Genomic DNA, 21,159 nt, shown 5'->3' on the forward strand with positions numbered 1-21,159 from the left:
AGGGTTGTGTAGTAGTTGAGAATCAATGTCTTAGTGTCAAAAATTGTCTTGGTTTGAAGTATGAAGAAACACTTCATCCCTTTTGGGTCGTGAAGGTGCCATTCAGCAACTTACCACTTTTCTTGTACTCTCCACAAATAGTCACAAAGAGTGAGTCCACTGCAGGGGTTATGAGTCCCGATGTCTTCAATATCAGCAGGCAAGAGTGTCTGTCTCGCTCCTGCTAAAGAGCATTCTTCTTCATCATTATGAAAAGAGATGTGATCTAGGATCTCTCCACGGAGGGGAGGGGAGCGTATCTGGCAGTTCCATTGAACCAGAGCTGCCATGCTATTTCCTGGGGAGACTGAGGACTTTCTTACTTTGACAGAGAGTCACCAAGATAATATTTCCTTCTTAACAATGCCTTGGGGTGGCCGTGGCCGTTAAAATTCCCTGCTGCTCAAGAGAACATTTAGCTGATGGCTTCCACATTCAAGGAAGAAAATGGAGTCATCGTCCCTTTGTTTCTAACAAAAAGGAAGTTGATGAATAGCTTGTTATGCCTTCTTAGTGGCAGAATAATAATTTGAATTCAATCTGACATTCTAGAAAAGCATATTCTTTACAGAGCTGCATGGACAGTTTTCCCGTGTAGTCTTATATTTTGAAACTATACAATTTTCTGTGTATATGTGTAGCAAAATGCTCACGCTGCTCCCCAAACCGTTCATTCAGTTGCTTTGATTATAGCATTTTTGCACTTGGTTTCCTAAGAGAAATGAATGTTTTCAGCTTGTTATCAAATATATCAAGGCAGAAATCTGGGCTTAAAAAATGATTTGTGGGGGTCAGCCCTGTGGCCGAGTGGTTAAGTTCATGTGCTCTGCTTGGGTGGCCCAGGGTTTAGCCGGTTCCAGTCCTGGGCACGGACATGGCACTGGTCATCAAGCCATGCTGAGGTGGCGTCCCACATAGCACAACCAGAAGGACCTACAACTAAAATATGCAACTATGTACTGGGGGGCTTTGGGGAGAAGAAGAAAAAAAAGATTGGCAACAGATGTTAGCTCAGGGCCAATCTTTAAAGAAAAATGATTTGTGTTTCTAAATGCTTTCACACTTGAAAAAGGTCTTCGGGGCCAGCCCCGTAGCTGAGTGGTTAAGTTCTCACGCTCTGCTTCAGCTGCCCAGGGTTTTGCTGGTTCGGATCCTGGGTGCGGACATGGCACCACTCATCAGGCCACACTGAGGCGGCGTCCCACACGCCACAACTAGAAGGACCCACAACCAAAATATACAACTATGTACTGGGGGGTTCAGGGAGAAAAAGCAGAAAAAAAGACGATTGGCAATAGTTGTTAGATCAGGTGCCAATCTTTAAAAAAAAAATCTTCAAAACTGGAAGTCAAATAGGATGATAATGTAGAAACTATCACGTTATCCTTTTTTTTCTTTCAGAGATTATTAACCAAAGATGGACAATTTTCTAAAATTCATACATATTTTGAAAGTGAAGTGTAAAATATAAGGTCCATGTACTGTGTCAGAAGGACTGGCTGAATTTAGAAGGAGCACAGTTTTATTGCTCTTGTCCTTCTATCTCTGTTTAGAATTTGTGAGCCCTGAAAAGCAGTGAAAACATTTATTTGAATATTTTGTTGCTTGTTATACATATAATAGATAAAATTGTGAAACTTTTCTAAGGTATTAATCTTAACTATTCTTGAATCACTAGATTTAATCAGTCTCAGGCATTTTCAAATCCTTTTACTTAAGGACTTTGCCCTGGTATCATTCTCAAGTTAGTTCTCCCCTAAAAATAAGAGCTTTGGGGGGAAGACAGGAAGTACTGAAACTAAACTGAAACATGAGCCTTAAACTGTGCTTTGGGCATAAAGGTAAAGTGTCAGGAGAAGACAATATTCAAGCTCATTTCACGCTTCTGTAAGATCCTAAAGGCTGATTCCTGACCACACAGGGCAGGGGAATCTGGATAATTTGACGGATGTTCTTGTGAGAAACCGATAAACTGAAATGCTGAAACACAATGGAAAGAGGAAGAGTTAGAATCGAGAACAGCTAATGAGGAATATTTAAGAGGAAAAGAGATGATAGGAAAATGTTTGAAGTGAAAAATAAATTGATACTTGAATATGACACATGCAAAAGGGAAAAAAAGAAGCCCACAAAAGAGGTCTTACAGGACCGTGAAAAAGCCCTGGAGATGAATGTTATAGAAATATTGTTAGTCAGTTATAATCAACCACAGCGAGGCTACATTTCTAACTGAAATAACTGACAAGAGCAAAATGACCAACTCAGCGTTGGATAAAGGGAATTGGGGAAAGAGCATTTATTAACTACAAAAAAGAAAAATGGAGGAGGGCTGGCATTCAGGACAGCTGAGGTAAAATACAAGGAAACTGTGGATGGCATGAAAATGTTGAGAAAGAAGAGTCAAGGCTAAATCAAAAGAACTGGAAAATGATAAATTTCCCCCTTGGAGTTACGCTGGCATTAAATAAAAACTCATTACAATGAACAATTATAGCCAAATTCAGTGAGACTTAGAAGTCGTAGAAAGAGAAGAACTCACGGGCATATATGATCTAAAAAAATAATACTCGTGGCAGGTAGAGGAAAATTCTTAATACTGTTCTTATCAGGTTGATGCCCTGCTCAAAACCCTCAGCGCTCCCCGGGGTCTGATGAATGAACCCACCCTCAATATGTCTGTACGAAAATATCCAGCTCCACTTCCTCCAGTCCCAAACCCTCCAAATCCCCAGAACCACGGCTGGCCCAGCCCTGCTCAGAGCTCTTGCCTTCTGCCTCTTCAGTAAGATCTGTCCGTCTACCTTGAATAAATGTCCTCTCCTCATTTCAGCCTTTCATCTCTTAGATCAAATATATCCTCACCTCACAACCTCCGCTATTCATGTGTAGAGCAAATACCTAGGGACTGCTTACCATGTCCCTGGAACTTTTCTGTACTCTGGGACACAGCCGTGAAACCACAGACAGAAATCCTCGTCCTCAGGGAGCATATTTTAGTGAGGGTAGGGTGGGAGAGATATCGTATGAGTAAGCAGGTAAACTAATAGTCATGAAACGTTTCCCCACCTCTCCTGTATTCGTTTCCCACGGCTGCTGTAACAAATAATCAAAAACTAGGTAACTTCAAATGACAGAAATTGATTCTCTCCCCGTTCTGGAGCGTGAAGTCCAAACCGAGGTGCTGGCAGGCCGCACTGCCTCTGGATGCTCTAGGGGAGAAACTTTTCTTGGCTTTTCCAGCTCCTAGTGGTTGCCATCCTTCCCTGAGGCCACATCCCTCCAATGTCTGCCTCAGTGGTCACATTGCCTGCTTCTCCTCTGTCCGTGTGAAGTCTCCCTTTCTCTCTTATAAGGACGCTTGTCATTGGGACATATATCTCACCTCACACATGTCACATGTCATAGGGACAACTCTAAATGAGATCTAGGATGCTCTCATCTTAAGATCCTTAACTTAATTACACCTATAAAGACCCCTTTTCCAAATAAGGTCGCTTTCCAGATTCCAGGGATTTGCAGTGAATATCTTCTAGGGGACCATTTTTTGGACTTACCACATCTCCCAATTCTATGTAAAAAAAGTTTCCAATTTTTTTTTTTTGAAATCACACAATCAACTTATTTTGTTTTTTTGCAAAATTATATTCACTTTTGTATAATGGCTACCTATGAACTTGTTTCTAATCTCTTCTTTGCTTTCTCTTTTTCCCACAGCAGCTACAGGTAATCCAGCAGCAGCTCCTTTCAAAATAAATCACAACTCCTTTATGTCATTCTCCACTGCTTCCGCTGCAAACAGCATCTTTTTTATGCCTATTCTTGCCGTAGTCTTCTCTGGGTGTCCCCTGACCCATCCTGCCCTCTGCAGATGCAGCTCCTCACAGCCAGAGTGGAAGCTCTTCCAAGTGCAGTAGACCAGAGCCTTGGCAGGCCCCTCTGACTAATGTCACCTACTCGGAGATGCTTTCTGGGATGACCCTAGTTAACATTCAATGTATCATGATCAAAATGATTATGTATTTGTGGTTTATAGGTTTACTGTCTGTCTCCCTACACTGCACCAGACTATAAGTGCCATCCAAGCAGTTTTATTTTTTGAGGAGGTTAAGATGGACATCAGGAGTGTAGGATTTAAAATGAACTTCCCTGGTAGCTTCTGGAATCTGAGCCAAAGCAGCCCACTTAGGGCATCATCTCCACTTACAATTTGCTGAAAGACTGGGTGCCCTTCAGAAGAATTGCCCTGGGGCACGGCAAGAGCCTCACTCAGCAAAGAAGCCCTCAACTAAGCTTAGAGCACTCAGTTTCCTTGGGTGAGAAGGGAATTAACAGCTTCCGGAAACAGGGATCAAATAAGGAATTTCTGGCTGACCTTTCGTGAACCTAAATTTAAATAGTCATTTTATCTAAATCTTCAAGTACTCAGATTTTACTCTAAATTAGTGGTTCCTAAAGGGTGGCCGAGATCAGCGCCCTTAACATCACCTGGGAGCTGGATAGAAATGCAGGTTTGGGGGTCCTACCCCAGACCTACTAAATCAGAAACTGCAGGGGTGGGGCCCAGTGGCTGTGGTTTTACAAGCCCTCCAGGTGTTTCTGATTCTTGCTAAGTTTGGGAACCACTGCTCTAATTGATTCTAACGGCTTTAACCACTCTCATTGTGTTAGGCTTGTTTTAATGTCATCTTTGTTATTTGAGTATTAGACAGCCTCCTGCTATCTCATACCCTCTTTCTTTTACTCACTGAAACTTCTTGGAAAAATGTTTTTTTAATAGTTATATATAAATATATACATTATATATACACTATATGTATAATATGTGAATATATGTAATATATTTATTTATACAAGTCATAGACAAGGTGTTGCCCATGATAATGCAATTTAGGTGATCTTTATTTTTTCTTTACACTTGGAAAAATTCAGTAAATATTATATATTTTTTAAATATTATTTTTCTCTGTACGACAAGTTAGTTGATCTGAAGGAACTCTTTTCTTGAGCTCCCATGGAACATTCTTTCTTTTGTAAAAATTGTATTACTTTAAAAAAATTATATGAAAAAAGTGGAAACTCAACTAAGTGTGATAAAATGAGTTTTAAAAAAAATTAAATGTTAACGGAGAAGTCAGTTCTTTCTAAGGATTTTGAAGAGTCACTCCTAAATTAACTGAAGGACTGTACTTTCGCTCTTCCTTCAGTCCCCTCCTACGGGGCACACGTAGGACAATGCTTTCAGGACCATTTGACAGATGGTTCCCTCAGCCAGGCTGAAGTGCTGTTTTGCCACCATAACAGGGGATGCCATGGCAACCATTCTGGAAGGCTGGTTAAGAGGAGATGAGCTCAGAAGGCAAGTTCATTTAACACACAATTCCTGAACTTCATCAGTGCCCATTGACTATTGCCATTGATGACTGGCAGCCCTGACCGTGCTGGGATATTTCACTATTTGTGATTTCATATCTGTCCTTTTCTTGTCAGATTTTGCATTGTCAGCAGAACTGGGGAAAGAGAGGAAAGACAAGATGATGTCAAGAAGTGGTCCTTGTTTCATATGGGCTCTTCATAAGCACATAAATTATACAGCCCTTCCAGCACAGTGGAGGGGGGATGTCTAATTTTACAAATGACGGAGATAAACATATTTGAAGAAATTTAGCAAAGAGGTATCATAGTCTTGTGGTCAAGCATAGAAGATTTGGAGTCAGAAAAATTTTCAGGGCCAGCCCAGTGGCGTAGCAGTTAAGTGCATATGTTCCGCTTCTCGGTAGCCCAGGGTTCGCCAGTTAGGACCATGGCACCGCTTGGCACACCATGCTGTGGTAGGCGTCCCACATATAAAGTAGAGGAAGATGGGCATGGATGTTAGCTCAGGGCCAGGCTTCCTGAGCAAAAAGAGGAGGACTGGCAGTAGTTAGCTCAGGGCTAATGTTCCTCAAAAAAAAAGAAAAGAGAAAAATTTTCATTTGAATCCTGGTTCTTTCTCTAATGACTGTTGTTTCCTCTACTCTCTGAGGGAGGGGCGGGGGAGGCGCTTTCTCCTTCCTAGTCAGAGCCCTTAGCCTCCCCCTAAACTCCAAACTAAAGAGACTGAACTAGATTGGGTAGGTGTCTCTTGAATTTTAAAAGATTTTTAACAGGGATATGACATAGTCAAAATGACATTTGGCGGAGAATAATTTGGTGATGACGTGGCAGACCAAATGGAGAGAAGAGAGACAAGCAGAGAGAAGACTCGGGCTGAAGCGCCTCCATGAACGTGAACAGGAGCGCCAGGAATGGTCCATGGCAAGAGAAAGGAGGGAATGGAGATAGGAGAGGCTGAAGGAAAAGTGCACGGGGTTTGAAAATTGCTTTAACGCCAGAGGCAAGAGAAAGGGGAGGAAATGAGCAAAAAGACCTAGATTTAAGGAGGCAAGGAGGGTGCGAAGAATTAGTTTGGAGGTGGGAAAGGGCAGATGATGAGTTTGGTTCAAGCAAGCTGAACTTGAGATGCAATATACAAAGGAAGAAAGAAAGGAGGGTAGTGACGTGGGCAAGAAAACCTGAATACGTGAGTAAAAGGATTGCAATGTTAGACTAGAGCTGGAAGGACGTGGGAGGGGTGCCTAGATGGTCTGGTGAGAGTTCTTTTTGATCCATAGGGAAACAGGAAATACAGATTATTTAATGGATTGAAACAACAGGCAGATAATTTAGGTATGACACCAAGTTTGACCGAGAACACTATTCTGTTGCTTTTGTTTGAGTCCAGACGTGATTATGGAGTGGTCTTGTTTTTGTTTTGATCTGTCATGGTCACTGGGTGGCCTTGAATGACACTAGTGTCCTGTGAAGTTGTTTCTGTTCAACAGGAGAACACCACAGGCTTGTTGTGAGTGCCAGGCCAGCTCACAGCACCACTGGGCCTAACTGATGGGACCAGGCTTGCTCCCACTGGCAGGGGCTGCTTTTCTGTCTCTTAGTAGGAGCTCTACCCAAATGCTACTAGCTCACTGTTTCTTAGTAATTAGCAACACATGTTTGTTTGTTTATCCAACTAACATTTATTGAGGACCTCCTACATGCTGGGGACATAATAATGGTCAAAGCAGACATGGAATCTTTTGGAAATTAGAGCCATGATGGGTAGAAGAGAGGGAAATATGCTAATTTAAAAAAAATTGTTTAATTACAAGCTGTGATAGTTATTATGAAGGAAAAATACAAGGAGTTTTCAGATGTACCACAGAGCTAATGTAGCCTAAAGAGTCAGAAAATGAGGGAGTTAGCTGGCTGGAGAAGGTGGGGATGGAAGGTGGGAAGGGCATTCTGGGTAGACTGAATATCATCTGCAAAGGCCCTGAGGCAGACAGACTTTGGAGAAACCAAAGGCCAATATAGCTGGCTGCCTGCTTATCTCAAAACCACTTCCATCTCTCTCTTAGACCAAACAATATTTATTATAAGATTCAGCATTTTATATAATGAACTAAAAAACCCAATGGGCTGTTTAGAAGCCAGTTGGCTTTAGCCAAAGAAAGCTGCCACAGTGGTTTGTAAAAGTTCATGCAGCTTCCAGAAGCAATGGTCTTATTATCTGGAAGTTCACCAAAACCTTAACGTTCCAGTTTGAACCTATAACCTTGGTGTTTTCACACTGAACACTTGGCCCGTTCCATCTTCTCTCTCCTCATTTCTTGGCTACTTTCTTGTGGTCTGTGTTTCTCATGAAATCCCCAGCCCCTCTGAGGGTGGGATTCTAGCCTATTCATCTTCCCAAGTCCCCTGAGCACCTTGGCACTTAATGAATTTTGCTGGTTTAACCAACTTTTATTGAGCGATGTGCCCAATAGAACTTTGCACTGGGTCACAAAATCTAAAAAGATAGGTCTCTGCCCTCAGGGAGTTCAGAGTTGTTGCAAATATCTGACCCACCATCCTAAAAAAGAAAACATACTTTTTGGCTAGTTTGCCAAATTACTCAACAAATTTCTACAATTGCTTCTCCTACGATAAAATAATCGTTATCTTATACTTGAGTCTAAGTAACTACTTTTCATAATATTTCAATACTTTAAAATAAAGTTTGAAGATTCCAAGATGGTATTACTGTTGTTAAAATCAAATGACTTAATTGTGATCCCATTTATAATTGGTGCTTTCACCTTGGGGTATTTGAAAATGAGGTGCGTTTCCTTTTATCTTTTCAATGGCAGCCCCTTGTAACGCTTGTGTGAGCACAAGACTAAGAATTAGGAGCTCTTCCTTCTGCCCCTGACTCACCAGGTTACCCAACTTAACCTCACCATATCCTCAACTGTAAAATGGGGATAATAATACATACCTCTCTCACCGAGGTGTCATGAGTATTAATTAGTGTTTGTCAAGTGCTTTGAGATCTTCAGATGAAAGGCCCTGTGGAAGCCCAGAATAAAGCATTATTACATAAAGCCTCCCCACCTCCCACTTTCGCTGAGCAGTGATTACCAATTACGGCCAACTCTAAATGGCAGTAATGCTGCACTCAGACACGACAAGGCAAGTTTTATTGGTCCATTAGGACATGCCTATTTGAGGGAATTAGTTTTGTGAAAATGGTTATTATGCCAAGGACTTTTATTTCAGGCAGTTGTTGGTCTTAATAGTTAATAGTTAAATATTAAGCCACTTGGAAGGGCTGGTTTCACATTTCAATTGGGAAGACAGAACTTCATGACCGCGCCATTTACATCTGAAGAAGCTGAGGTGTGTGGTGTGGGAGAAATTATTCCCATAAAATGAAATTATATTTCTATGGAAGGCCGACTTCAGTTTCTGAGAAACCAGCTGGATATTGAAGACAATGCTACTCGCTTAATTAGGAAAGGAAGAAGTGTCGCTCACATGTAATTTTCTGGATTCCAATTTCAAAGGATTCATAACTTACAAAAAATATTTAATTCTCTCATTAGAACTGTATTCGATACATGTCAGCAAGCTAAATCAATTCTTGGTACCTGTTTTTTTTTCTTTTTACTCTTTTGTGACTCAGTATTGATGACCCAGTGTTTAAGACTTAGCAGATTGGTGTGGGACCTCAGAAAGACGGCACGGTTCCTACCGGTAATAGCTGGATTGAAATAACACACGTTCTTTGAAGAATTAAAGTTCCATTAATCTATCTTGTTCCAGGTTTATTTGTTTGTTTTTTGATCTACCATCAGTCTCAGCATTTTCCTGGTTCAAAAATAACTGTTAATTTCTTCTTCAGGAAGCAGGGTATTAGCTGGATAAGTCTATTTCAGAAGCTACCTGAGTTGTTAATACGATGATCTTATCTAAAAGTTAGATGACACATTCGTGTTTTCACGGCTGCAAATTTCTCTTTAAAAATACAAAATGAGGGGGCCGGCCCTGTGGCCGAGTGGTTAAGTTCACGCGCTCTGCTTCGGTGGCCCAGGGTTTCACTGGTTCGAATCCTGGGCGTGGACACGGCACCGCTCATCAAGCCATGCTGAGGCAGCATCCCACATGCCACAGCTAGAAGGACCCACAACTAAAAATACACAACTATGTACTGGGGGGCTTTGGGAGAAAAAGGAAAAAAGAAATCTTTTAAAAAAATTTAAAAAATGCAAAACGAAAATTCTCTAAGAGCCAATAGTCCTCAATCATTACAGAATTGTGTGTTTTTGTCTGAAAGGGAAGACAGAAAAAGATGAAGTGACAAAATTTTACCAGGCTTTTTCTCATATAGAAAGTAATAAACTACTTTCCCCATCATGCAGATCACAAAGTAACACTTCATCATGAAATGAATTCATATCGTGTTTATAAACACTGTAGGACCTCGTTTAGATTCATTCCCTATTTGTGATAATTTGGATGTGAAGAGAAGTGAAACCACCATGGTTTTGCCCATGAAAACAGGCTCCTTAAGCAAATCATTGTGTAAACAAGGGAAACACTTTCTTAAGAGTGAGGCCTAACATGGTCTAGGGCCTGAGAAATCTGTGAGTGGCATTGTTGGCTCACAAAGAACATGCCAATTTCAAATGATTCTTATCTACCTATTAACAGACTCAGCAGTTACTCCTTAACACTTCTAGCTCATTAGCCTGACCATAATTTTGCTATGTTTGCTTACTAACACACACACACACACACACACACACACACACATCTTTTTAAAAATCACAGATTTAAGTGACCTAATGAGTTTTCTTCTATGTGTATTTTGTTATTTAAAAAATCTTTTCATTAACACTGAAAATCATTTATTCATTCATTCAACAAACACCACACCACTGAGGATGCCATTGTTCCTGACCTAGAGATGGGAGGGAAGAAAGACTACTACAAAAAATTGTTGTGTAGTGTGACATAGGAGGAGAATCTTATCTATTCCGGTGAATTCAGGGGAGGGCAGATGGTAGAAAGGGATGCCAGACTGCATCCTGCTGGAAACATCGTGTGCACTTGTGCAGAGGGGCTAGGAAGCGGGCAGGAAAGAGGAGGGTGCAAAGAAATGGAGTAGTGGCTGGGATGCCTTGTGGGGGTGGGCAGAGGCAGAGAAGCAAGGCAGGGCTCAGATTAAAAACGGCTTCACCATGGATCACACTAACTAGGTTAGATTTTATCCCAAAGGTGACTGGACGTGGTCAGAGGGCTTCAGCGGTGTGATGGCATCAGATGGAAGTTTAGAAAGGGCTCTCAGATGGCCCTGCTCAGAGCCTCCCAGACCCGGTTCATCATCAGAACGACTAAAAAAACACAAAATAAAAGCACAGGCCATTTATTTTATTTATGTTCAAAAAGTTAAACACTAAAACAATAAAATCAAAAGCATTTTAAATGCATTTAAAAGCATTTCTCCTTCACGTAAATGTAAAAAGATTCCCTCTGCTTGTTTTTTGTTTCCTTCTAATCTTTAGGCAAATATGAATTCGATTATTACTTTCTTTCCTTTCTTAGCCCAAAGGCAGAACATTATAGTCACTATTCCACACCTTGCTTTTTGGGTTTTTTTCTGACTTTTCATTTAGAATGGGTAAGCTCAAGAATCTGTATTTTTACAAGGCTCCTCGTTGATGCTGATAATCAGATGGAAACCACCGAGCCAGGGCACGAATGGGAAGAATATAAGTTTGGGAGCAGTGGTAATGGAAAGGAAAGTACACTTCCAGAGACATTCAGGATCCTTAGTACGGGAAATTCCCATTGTCATCACCGTAATATTTCAAAATTATTTCAACCCAGGTATAGTCTACTCCCAGTAAGTCAGTTTTCACCACTACAGCCCCAAAGATGGGGAAAGGGTAGGACTCACCCAGGGGTGGAGCAGAATGTGGGGCAGGGGAACCTTGGCTAGGTGGAGAAAGTGCATGCAGGAAGGGGCTGGCCCCACTTCCACCAGGGTGACAGAGGAGGGCCTGGCTTTGGTCCCAGGAGTCTCTCAGTTAACTATTGTGTGGGGGCCTGTGGAGGGATGCACATGTTGGCTGATGGACTACCTGGAAGCTGCCTAAATGATTACTGCACTGGGGTCCTTGGCCTTGAGGTCTCCCAGGGGCACCACCTACAGCAGAGACCAGTGGGGACCATGGCCATGTCTCAAGACTACCACAGCACCCAGAGGGCTGAGGGGGGTTCCTCTATAGGAGGGAGTGCCGGGCCCAGGCTGAGCCAACTGAGCCCCTGATGCCAGCAATGGACCTGGGGTCAGAAAAAGACCTGCTCTGAGAGATGCAAGCCCCACTCTTCCCTGTCGCCTGATGTACACTGAGCCGCCATCTAGGACAGGAGCAGAGGGAGGGACAGGAAATCTGGAAAAGTAAGCGTTTATCCAGGAGACTGAGTTACCCTAAACATATGCTTAAGTTAGTGGGTCAGGCTGAGTTTAATTGTATTGTCAACAATGAAGAGCAGATTAACTATAGTGGGGGGAAAAGAAGCCATTTTTTTCATTGCGCATGTAACCACTAGAAGTACATTTGCAACCGACTACAATACTATTTAAGTTTTTTATAGTACATGGAATTTCATGCTTCTCTCAAGACCAGAGCATTCAAAGATAGCTAAAAGAGTTTTGCCCAAGGCTCAGAAAAGTGCTATGAAAATACGCAGGTCAGAGAAGAACTGCGTTGATTACAGGTATGTTTATTGGCCCCATTTTATGAAGATGGGAATTAAGAAGGCTCTTAAAGAGTTACAGGGCTAGTGGTAGGACTGGTTTTAGAGCTGCCACTCGTGAGGTTAGGCTTTCTCTCCTTAAGACCATTCTCCTCTTATTTGTTTGTCACTTTTATGTCTTTTACTATGAAGGCGCGTTAACAGACCCTTGCAAATAGTGGTAGCTGTAGATCCTTAGACGCCAGAGGCAACGAGGACTGGGCAGCCTGAAGCTCCGCAGCCTGGCTGGAGAATTTGCTGCCTTGCTGATGACAGATGTTTGATACTTTTTTCCCAAAAAGTGAACTGCTTGCTTTGATTAGCGAATTAGAGAAATCCTTGTCCCTTTAAGGCTGGAAGAATCCTTGCTCTCAAGAAAGATATGATTCCTTGGTGGAAAAAATTGACCGCTGAGAAAATTCACGTTTCAGCAGAGCTGCTTTCCTGGATGCATTCCTTCCTTCTGAGTGGGAGAGCTACAGTGGCAGTTTTGAGATCAGGGTCCAGAAACCATTTACACGCCATTAAAAAAAAATGGATGTGCAGGGTCATCGCCAAGTAGCTTATTCTGTTAATTGAGGTATAAGATATACAATGAAAAACAGACAAAATTTTTTTTCTTGGTCTCCTAAAGTGTTTCTGTGGTCCAGAATTCATCAGTAAATGAGGTGTACCATAGAAAGAGTTTGACATAAATTATTTGAACACAAAGTTCATGTGGTTCTTAGGTAAATGGCTTGATAGTATAGTGTTTTTTATTAGGTATAGTTGTAAGATTTTGTATTATATAATTTGGTTGCTGTTGCTTTTCAATAAAGACTTTTAATAGTTAGTATAAGCCTTGAGTACATAGTAATGCTAAGGGCTTTAACTATCAGATGCAAGGATTATTGGACCAATAAAACATGCCCCGAATGTCTCCTAGTACAGACCTTACTTTTTTTAGGAAAAATAATTTTAGAAAAAAATTAACAAATAAAAACCATTTAAAAGAACATTTCTACTGTCGGACAAATGATTCAAAGAAAAAATAAGAAACAATTATGAACTAAAACATTTCAAGTGAAGCCAAGAATTTGCAATAGAGAAAAAAAACAATGGACTAGCTATATTATTTATAATTGTTGAATTTTGATGTTCTTTCTATATAGGTGTTTTTATGTTTTGAGTTCTTTTTTGGAAAAATCTGTTTCATTTTTTAAATCCTCTCGTCCTGGGATCTCCTTTCACTTTAACTTGAATCTTTCCTCATTTTTCTAAAAAGACGCTAAGCCTGCATTTTCTATTTGTTTCCTGGTAAAGTAAAAACAAACAAATAAAATTTTAGCTGTTTAAAATTAGTCAAAGTTGTAGGGGGCCAGCCTGATGGTATAGTGATTAAGTTCGGTGGCCTGGGCTTTTCGGGTTCAGATCCTGGGTGCAGAACTAACACCAGTCGTCAAGCCATGCTGTGGCCGCATCCCACATAAAATAGAAGAAGATTGGCACAGATGTTAGCTAGTGACAATCTACCTCAAGCAAAAAGAGGAAGATTGGCAACAGATATTAGCTCAGGGCCAATCTTCCTCACAAAAAAATAAATAAAATAAAATACAATTAGTCAAAGTTTCCCAGATGCTATGAAAGTTGACTGGATAAACACGAGGGGAAAATTTTCTATGGGTAGCATTTCAGAGACTTCTCTTAGCTTTTCAGTTTTCACAACGGATTTCTTCTTTCCAATACACTTTTGGAAGCATTTGGGTGGAGACGGGGAGAAATTGAGCTACTTGTCAAAATTATTCCCTGCGAGAGAATACAGTGTTTTGGGATCTCTACACCTTGGACAAGTTTCTACAAGTTGGGCAGAGGCCCAGAACTCGTACAAGGAAATGGATAAAGTACCTGCCAACGGCCTTTGTGTGAACTGATTCATATTATAACTTGTATTTATTGAATGTCTATGATTTGCCAGACCTGTCACGGTCCTGAGGACGCAGCAGTGAGCATGGGAATTCTGATCGGGTTTTACAGAATCATACATGTTAAGTTCGTATTTGATGAATCAAAAAGGAGGTTTTGAACTGGAAGCATCAATTCTCTCCTAATCGTTGGGAAAAAGAAATGTAGCTTCTTTTTAAAAACATAATTTGTAACACTTCCAAATTTTCATCTTTTTTTCTAGCTCACAGGTTCACACTGGATGATAGTGGGGAAACCATTTATTTACGTTGTGCCTTGCTTTCCTCATCTAAAATTAGGGAGTTCACTGGAACAGAAGATCTCAAAAGGGTTCTCAAACTGTCATGAGTGTTAGACTCACCAGAAGGCTTGGTAAAACTCACCTTGCTGGACGCCACCCCTAGAGTTTCTGATTCGGCAGGTCTGGAATGGGCTGAGAATTTGTATTTCTAACAAGTTCCCGGATGGTGTGCATCCCAGGACTACACTTTAGGAACCGCTGGTCTAGAATACTTTAATCTACCCATAACTCTGACTTTTAGTGTGTTTCAACGTGATATGAATGTGAACTTTCCCATTTCGAACTTCCTCAGAAGATTTTACTTATGATAATTCCATCTAAGGCTGTGCAAACCAGCACCTAGAAAATTTACTTGATCATCCTTCATGCCAGTGCAGACTTTCAAAATTTGGACACTGAGAGAGTCAGAGTAACTCTCTTACATCCAAGAATGCGTGAAAGTCATCTTCATTTTTGGATCCACGGCTTATTTATTTACTGTTGAATGATAATCTAGCTCCACTCTGAAACTTTCAGCCCCTCCCCCTTCTTTTCCTGTCTTCTTGGCAGATCTTAGTCTTTGGGGGAGGGGTAGAGTGAAGAATATCTCCTTGGTACGTAAAGTTGGGCAGATACAAAAAGTCAGGCAGAAATGTTGGTAAGTGGATGGGCCTGTAAAATTCTGGTCACGATGAGTTTTTCTATAATTTAGCAGGTTCTAAAAGTCTGTCTGTGGGCTCTGTGTGTAGATATTTTGATATCTTGTGAAGAACAGTAACTCTGGATTGAACCCTTATACATGCCACATGTGAAAGAAATTGGAGAAATCATTGTGGCCAGATCAATGTCCCTTTGTCTTCTAGTTTTGTTCTCGGATTTTCATCCCCATGTAAATTTTCCCCATATCCAGTCACAATCTCCTTGATCAGCATCTGGCATGAAAAGTCTTTGGCTTTTCCCATGGGAGACCCAGAGGAATCCAGAACCCTGAGCAAGTGGCAATGACTTGTTCTTGGTTCCCTGGATCATGTCCTGTTGGGCTGTCTCAGACTTTGGGTGAGTGGAAGCAGTGGGGCCTTCTCACACCCCTCAATACCCCCAAAGCTGCCATGAGTCCCTGGTCAGCCCATGTCTAGCTGCAATTGCTCAGTTTTATACTCTTCCTTCCTAAGTGTCTATGAGGCCACGTATTTATCAGCAACAACATACATGGGACTGATATTTGCTTCTCACCCTACTATTCTGCTTTTAAACAGGGAGGGAGGGTATTCCCTTGGGGATAGTTTAGAAATTATCTATTCAGGGAATTTTCAACTTTGTCCGAGAGCAGCACAGTTCAGAGGGTGCCTTTGGGGTTGCCGGGGATGGAAGTAGGGAGCAGACTGGACAGACCCCTCACTTAGCTTAACTTTCGTCTGTTTCATAGATTAAGATTCTATGTAGGATTTTAAACAGCTTTAAAAATAGCAGTTTGAAAATCACTAATTTGGTAGAAGACCCCATTGTACAATTGAGGAAACAGACTCGGAAATTAGCCCAAGATCACTCAGTCATAGTTGGCTAAGTGGAATGGAAGGTGTGGCCTCTACAATTTTAGGGAATCTGCTTTTCATAAGTCTGTCCTTGGGACCCAGGTGGTGCAGGTAGCATTCATTTTCAGATACTCAGATTCTTTATTTATTATTTTTTTATTCAGATAAAATTTACATAAAACGAGCCATTTTAAAGTATACAATTCAGTGGCATTTAGTATATTCACAATGTTGTGCAACCATGTGCAACTCTGTCTAGTTCCAGAATATTTTAATCACCCCAAAAGGAAAATCCAAACCCATTAATCTGTTACTTCCCATTCCCCCAGCACCCAGCCCCTGGCAACCACGAATCTGCTTTCCATCTCTGTGGTCTTACCAGTTCTGGACATTTCATACAAACAAAATCATACAATATGTGGCCTTTTGTGTCTGGTTTCTTTAACTTAGCATCATGTTGTCAAGTTTCATCCATATTGTAGCTTATCAGCACTTCATTCTGTTTTATGGTTGAATAATATTCCACTGTATGGATATACCTCATTTGTTTATTGTAGTTTATTTTTATGTTCTCTTCTAGGGCACCCTATTCTTGCTCCTGGAAGCATGTTGCCTATACCACTGAATCCATGGGATGGGAACAAATAAAGATAACAGCTAAGGTACTGTACTCAAGGCCTTGTCCTCAATCCTGCAGTGGCCGTTGCTCGTCCCTGTAGCAGCTAACTGGGTACTGACCTTGAATCAATCATTTAATCTCCCTGTCCCTCAATTTCCTCAGCTATAAAGTAGGCTTTGATGACTGTTTGCTACCCACCCCACAGGGAATAACGAGTAATGCTCATTAAAAGTTTTGAGGTTCTCAGATGTTAGGCACCATAAGTCACGTATAAATACAGTGTAGCAATATAATAAGCATCCACCAGGAGTTCAGTTTGTTTTTTCTAGCTACCTTTTTAAAAAATGACAAACATCAGTCAATTTTCCCAGGCATGCAGGCTGTACTCTTCCTTTTTCCAGAACATGCCTTACGCCTAGGCACACTGGGGTATGGTTTTGGGGGTACCTGAAAGGACTCTTGTCTCTCCTTCCTCTAGTACATAACCTGGCCATGAATTCTTGAATGTTAAAAGTTACTGAGCACCACCATATGCTAAATGTAAGACATTTGGTCCTACAATTTCATTCGCTCCTCGTGCAGCATGTGATAAAGATGTTACTACAATTTGAATGTGAGGAAAGTGAGGCCCAAAGAAATTATGTGACTTGTGCAAAGTCCCCAAACCAGAAACAGGTGGATGGAGGATTCGATCCTACTTATGTGAACTCTTTACATTCTGTGCTGCTTCATCTTCTGAATTGACTGATTCTTTTCCTACGAAGATTTGAATGGCTGTGTTGGACCCTGTGCAAATGAAAGCCCTCAGGAGAACTTTAAGATGGAATGGAAGAAGCAAACTGTACTGGGTTGAAGAATGTCCCCCCAAAATTTATGCTCACCGAGAACCTCAGAATGTAACATCATCTGGAAATTGCAAACATAATTGGTTAAGATTAAGGCATATTGGATTAGGTTGGGCCCTCAACCTAATGACCAATGTCTTTATAAGAGAAAGGAGAGAGAGAGTCAGACACAGAGATGCAGACAGATGGCCATGTGATGACAGAGACAGAGACTGGAGTGATATAGCTACAAGCCAAGTAACACCAACGATTGCCGGCAACCAGCAGAAGCTAGGAAGAGGTAAGAAAGGATCCTTTCTTAGAGCCTTCAGAGGAAGCAGGGCTCTGCCGAAAATTTGGTTTCAGACTTCCAGGCTCCAGAACTGCGAGCCAATAAATGTCTGTTGTTTTAAGCCGCGTAGTTGGTGGTAATTTGTTACAGCCAGCTTTGGAAACCAATACACAAACCTTCCTCCATTGTATAAGTTTGTGTGAGGAGTTCCAACGGACTGTTTACCTCGTAAAGTCACAACTGAATGAAAAGATGTTCTGAACCAACTTCCCAGATGGTTATATTAATGGAAAGTTGAAACTTTGTGGAAAAAAATTCACTGTACATGGACATCTTTTAGTCACGTGGCTGTGAAGCTTGTCAAGAAATGTTGAAGATGTAAGTGGAAAAGAAAAAGAGTTTAAAAAGGAACAGAATGGTATAGATCTGTAAGTAATGGGATTTGGGATTAAAGGGATAGACTAGAAACAGATTTGGATGCCCACGGAAGTGAGAATTTGAAACAGTTTATTCAACGAAAAAAGAGAGCTGAAAACAAAATACTCAAGAAATAAATTCAAGTGAGGAACAAGAAAATGTACAAACTTGGATGGACTTAAAAATCTTGATTAGTGAGTATTTACCAGGACTAGTTTCCTGGTTAATGAGTCCGGAAATTGAAGGTAAACTGAACATTTCCTCTCTGGGACAAGTATATGAATTAATCGAAGGCAACGCTGACGTAACTTATCAAAATAACAGATGGACTATGGGGACTTTTGGCTGATCGCTGCTGGTGCTGCTTTTCATTAATTGGCTCATCTTATTCTTCACTGCTGAACCCTGTGGAGAAGCCAGTTATCAAAGTTTGGCTGAAAAGAGCCTAATTTCCAGGTTGAGGGTTGGGTAGTGAGCTATGATTTTCCTTCAGTAGAGCAGAAGGAGCAGAGAATGCTTACTTGCAGGTCTGATTTCTAGTCCAAATTCTCAACTAGCCTGTGGCTTGGGTAAGACCCCAATCTCCACAAGTCTCAATTTTCTCTTCTGTTCCATGAAAGTACCAAGCAACACGATCTATAAAATTCCTGCATATGCTAAAATACCCCTTCTAGGTAAATGAAGAAGCCAGGAATGATAAAGTTGCTACAAGATGCACAGACATTGGGGTAAGGGCCAGACCAAACAGTGTGGGTGAATGTGTTCTTCATTCTAAGCAGAATTAAAGATTTAGGATGAGGTTTCATGAAAGCCTAAGTACATACATCGAATGAATTCTATCAACTAACTTGATGATATTCCATTCACTGTTGTACGTGCAGGTTCAAAGGATGGATCACATCCCCTTGATATCCTGCATTAGAAAAAACTGACATAAAGAGTACAAAGGACACTCTTAAAGAAATAGATTAATCCATTGATATTTTGTACTAAAACATATAACAAATAAAAACTGCTGTCCAAAAGTAGTGAAAATGGAACAAGACCAATGCATTTAATAAAAGGAAATGATATTACTTTTATAATCTTCTATGCTCAAATACATGCATATAGAACTTTCAAAATGCCTTGCTTTTAATGATGCTTAAAAAAGATTGGTTGGATGAAGAAATACTTTCCTTTCGCGTTACACCAATCTTCTTCCTTCCTCTCCCATTTTTGGCTTGTTTTCATTTTGATTTTGTTGGGTTTTGTGTTTTAGATTTGGGAGCAGCATCATAAGAAGTGGATCACCAGGCACCTTCCTGCTCCTTCCCTGACAGTTCCTAATCCATCCGTTCAGCTAAGCTTTTGGTGAACCATGTGAAGCCCTTCCATTAAAGATTCCCAAGATTTCATTCTGAAAATAGATGTGTGGCTGTTAATCCCAATTGCAAGCTAATTAAAAAAAAAAATACTCAGTTCAATTTTTCCTTTAAGTTAAGCCAACATCCAAAATCATTTTTCAAGGCCAAATTTTTGGTGTATTGAAAGTGGAGGCCATCTCCAGGTTGAATTTGGGTCAGTAAGGACAAAGTTTCATTTCCTTGGCAGAACACTTTGTATGGGAAACTCGTAATCAGGATTTCTTCAGCAATCACACATAACACAATTCCGAAATTCCACAGCACTGCCTGCCTTTGTCTCTATCAATTTATAGCATCCTGTCAATTATAGGCCATTCGATGTACTGGAAAACAGAGTTTACAGTTAGAATTTGGTGGGAGAGCTAGAGCTTGTCAGTTACCCCTTGTGCCATCCTATCTTAAGCCTGTTTGGATTATTGTCCTCATCAACAGTGGTTCAGTCCGTGTTCTGGACACTATGAATATTCAGCTCACAAGAATGTCAGTCATAATGATTATAAAAAGAGCTTTCAGATCCATAGATGAAAGGCATGAGATAAATACAGAGGATTATGATTATTAATCACAATTGTTGTTATTATTATGATTGCTGGCTATTATTATAGTTTTATTGGGAACTTTCAGGAGTAATGGTTGTGCTGATGATCTTGAAGTTTCTTAAGAACAGGATTCTTAGTTCCTTTATCAGTCCTGGTTGATCTATTGCTTCGTTTAAACTGTTAAGGATTTAAGCCTATTAAATTATTGGAGCTTAGTGAAAATAGCTCCAACAGAGTTGGAGGGTAAATCATATCAGCTTCTGTGAAGAAGATGAAAGATAACTCTCCAAAAAAGTGAAAAGCTCTCTTTATTTATGCCTTTCCTATCACTATGAAGAGACGGAACACTTTCGCTGTATGGAAATCAGGCCTCGTATAAGGAGGATAATTTGGCAAAATCTATTCTGCTGATAGTTTGTAGGTTTTGATTCCAGGTCCTCTAAATACATCTATACAATTCAATGAGATTTTATTTTGATGGAAATTTTTCTTTTTTCTGTATTTCTAGATTATCAGTCAGTCTACAGAATGAAAAATAGTTTATGTACATGTAGTTTCTATCTTCAGTAATTCCCAGCCTAGTTGGACAGAAGACAAATAAGTCAACAATTAAAATACTTTATGATAAGTACTGTGATAAAATACACATAACACGCTGATGGAACTCAGAGGAGAAGCACTTTGACCATGGAGCAGGGGTACCTGGTGCAAGGAGATGTTGGGAAGGGAAAAGAAGGAGAAAGAGGTTCCCAGAGTAGGTGGACCAAGTAAAAAAGATGTGCAAGAGTTAACTAGGGAAAGAAGGATGATAAATTTTATGATATATTTTAAGAAGTTTGGAGTGTATGGGGAATAACGAAACTCGGGGGAAATGGTAGTAAATGAGACTGGTTAAGCAATATAGGCCAGAACACAAGAGCCTTGTATGCCATGCCAAGGAACTTGGATTTATCTTAAAGGTAATAAAAATTGGTAAATTATTTTAAGTGGAGATTTAGTAGATAACACTAAAGTGGAGATAAGGGGAGAACACTATTTGAGAAAGATCATTTCAACTATAGAGTAAAGGATGGTCAAAGAGGGTGAGAATGGTGAAAGATTGGGAAATGCATGTAGAGATCTTTTGGGAGTA

This window comes from Equus caballus, chromosome 17 (genome assembly GCF_041296265.1).
Source record: "Equus caballus isolate H_3958 breed thoroughbred chromosome 17, TB-T2T, whole genome shotgun sequence".
NCBI lineage: Eukaryota > Metazoa > Chordata > Mammalia > Perissodactyla > Equidae > Equus > Equus caballus.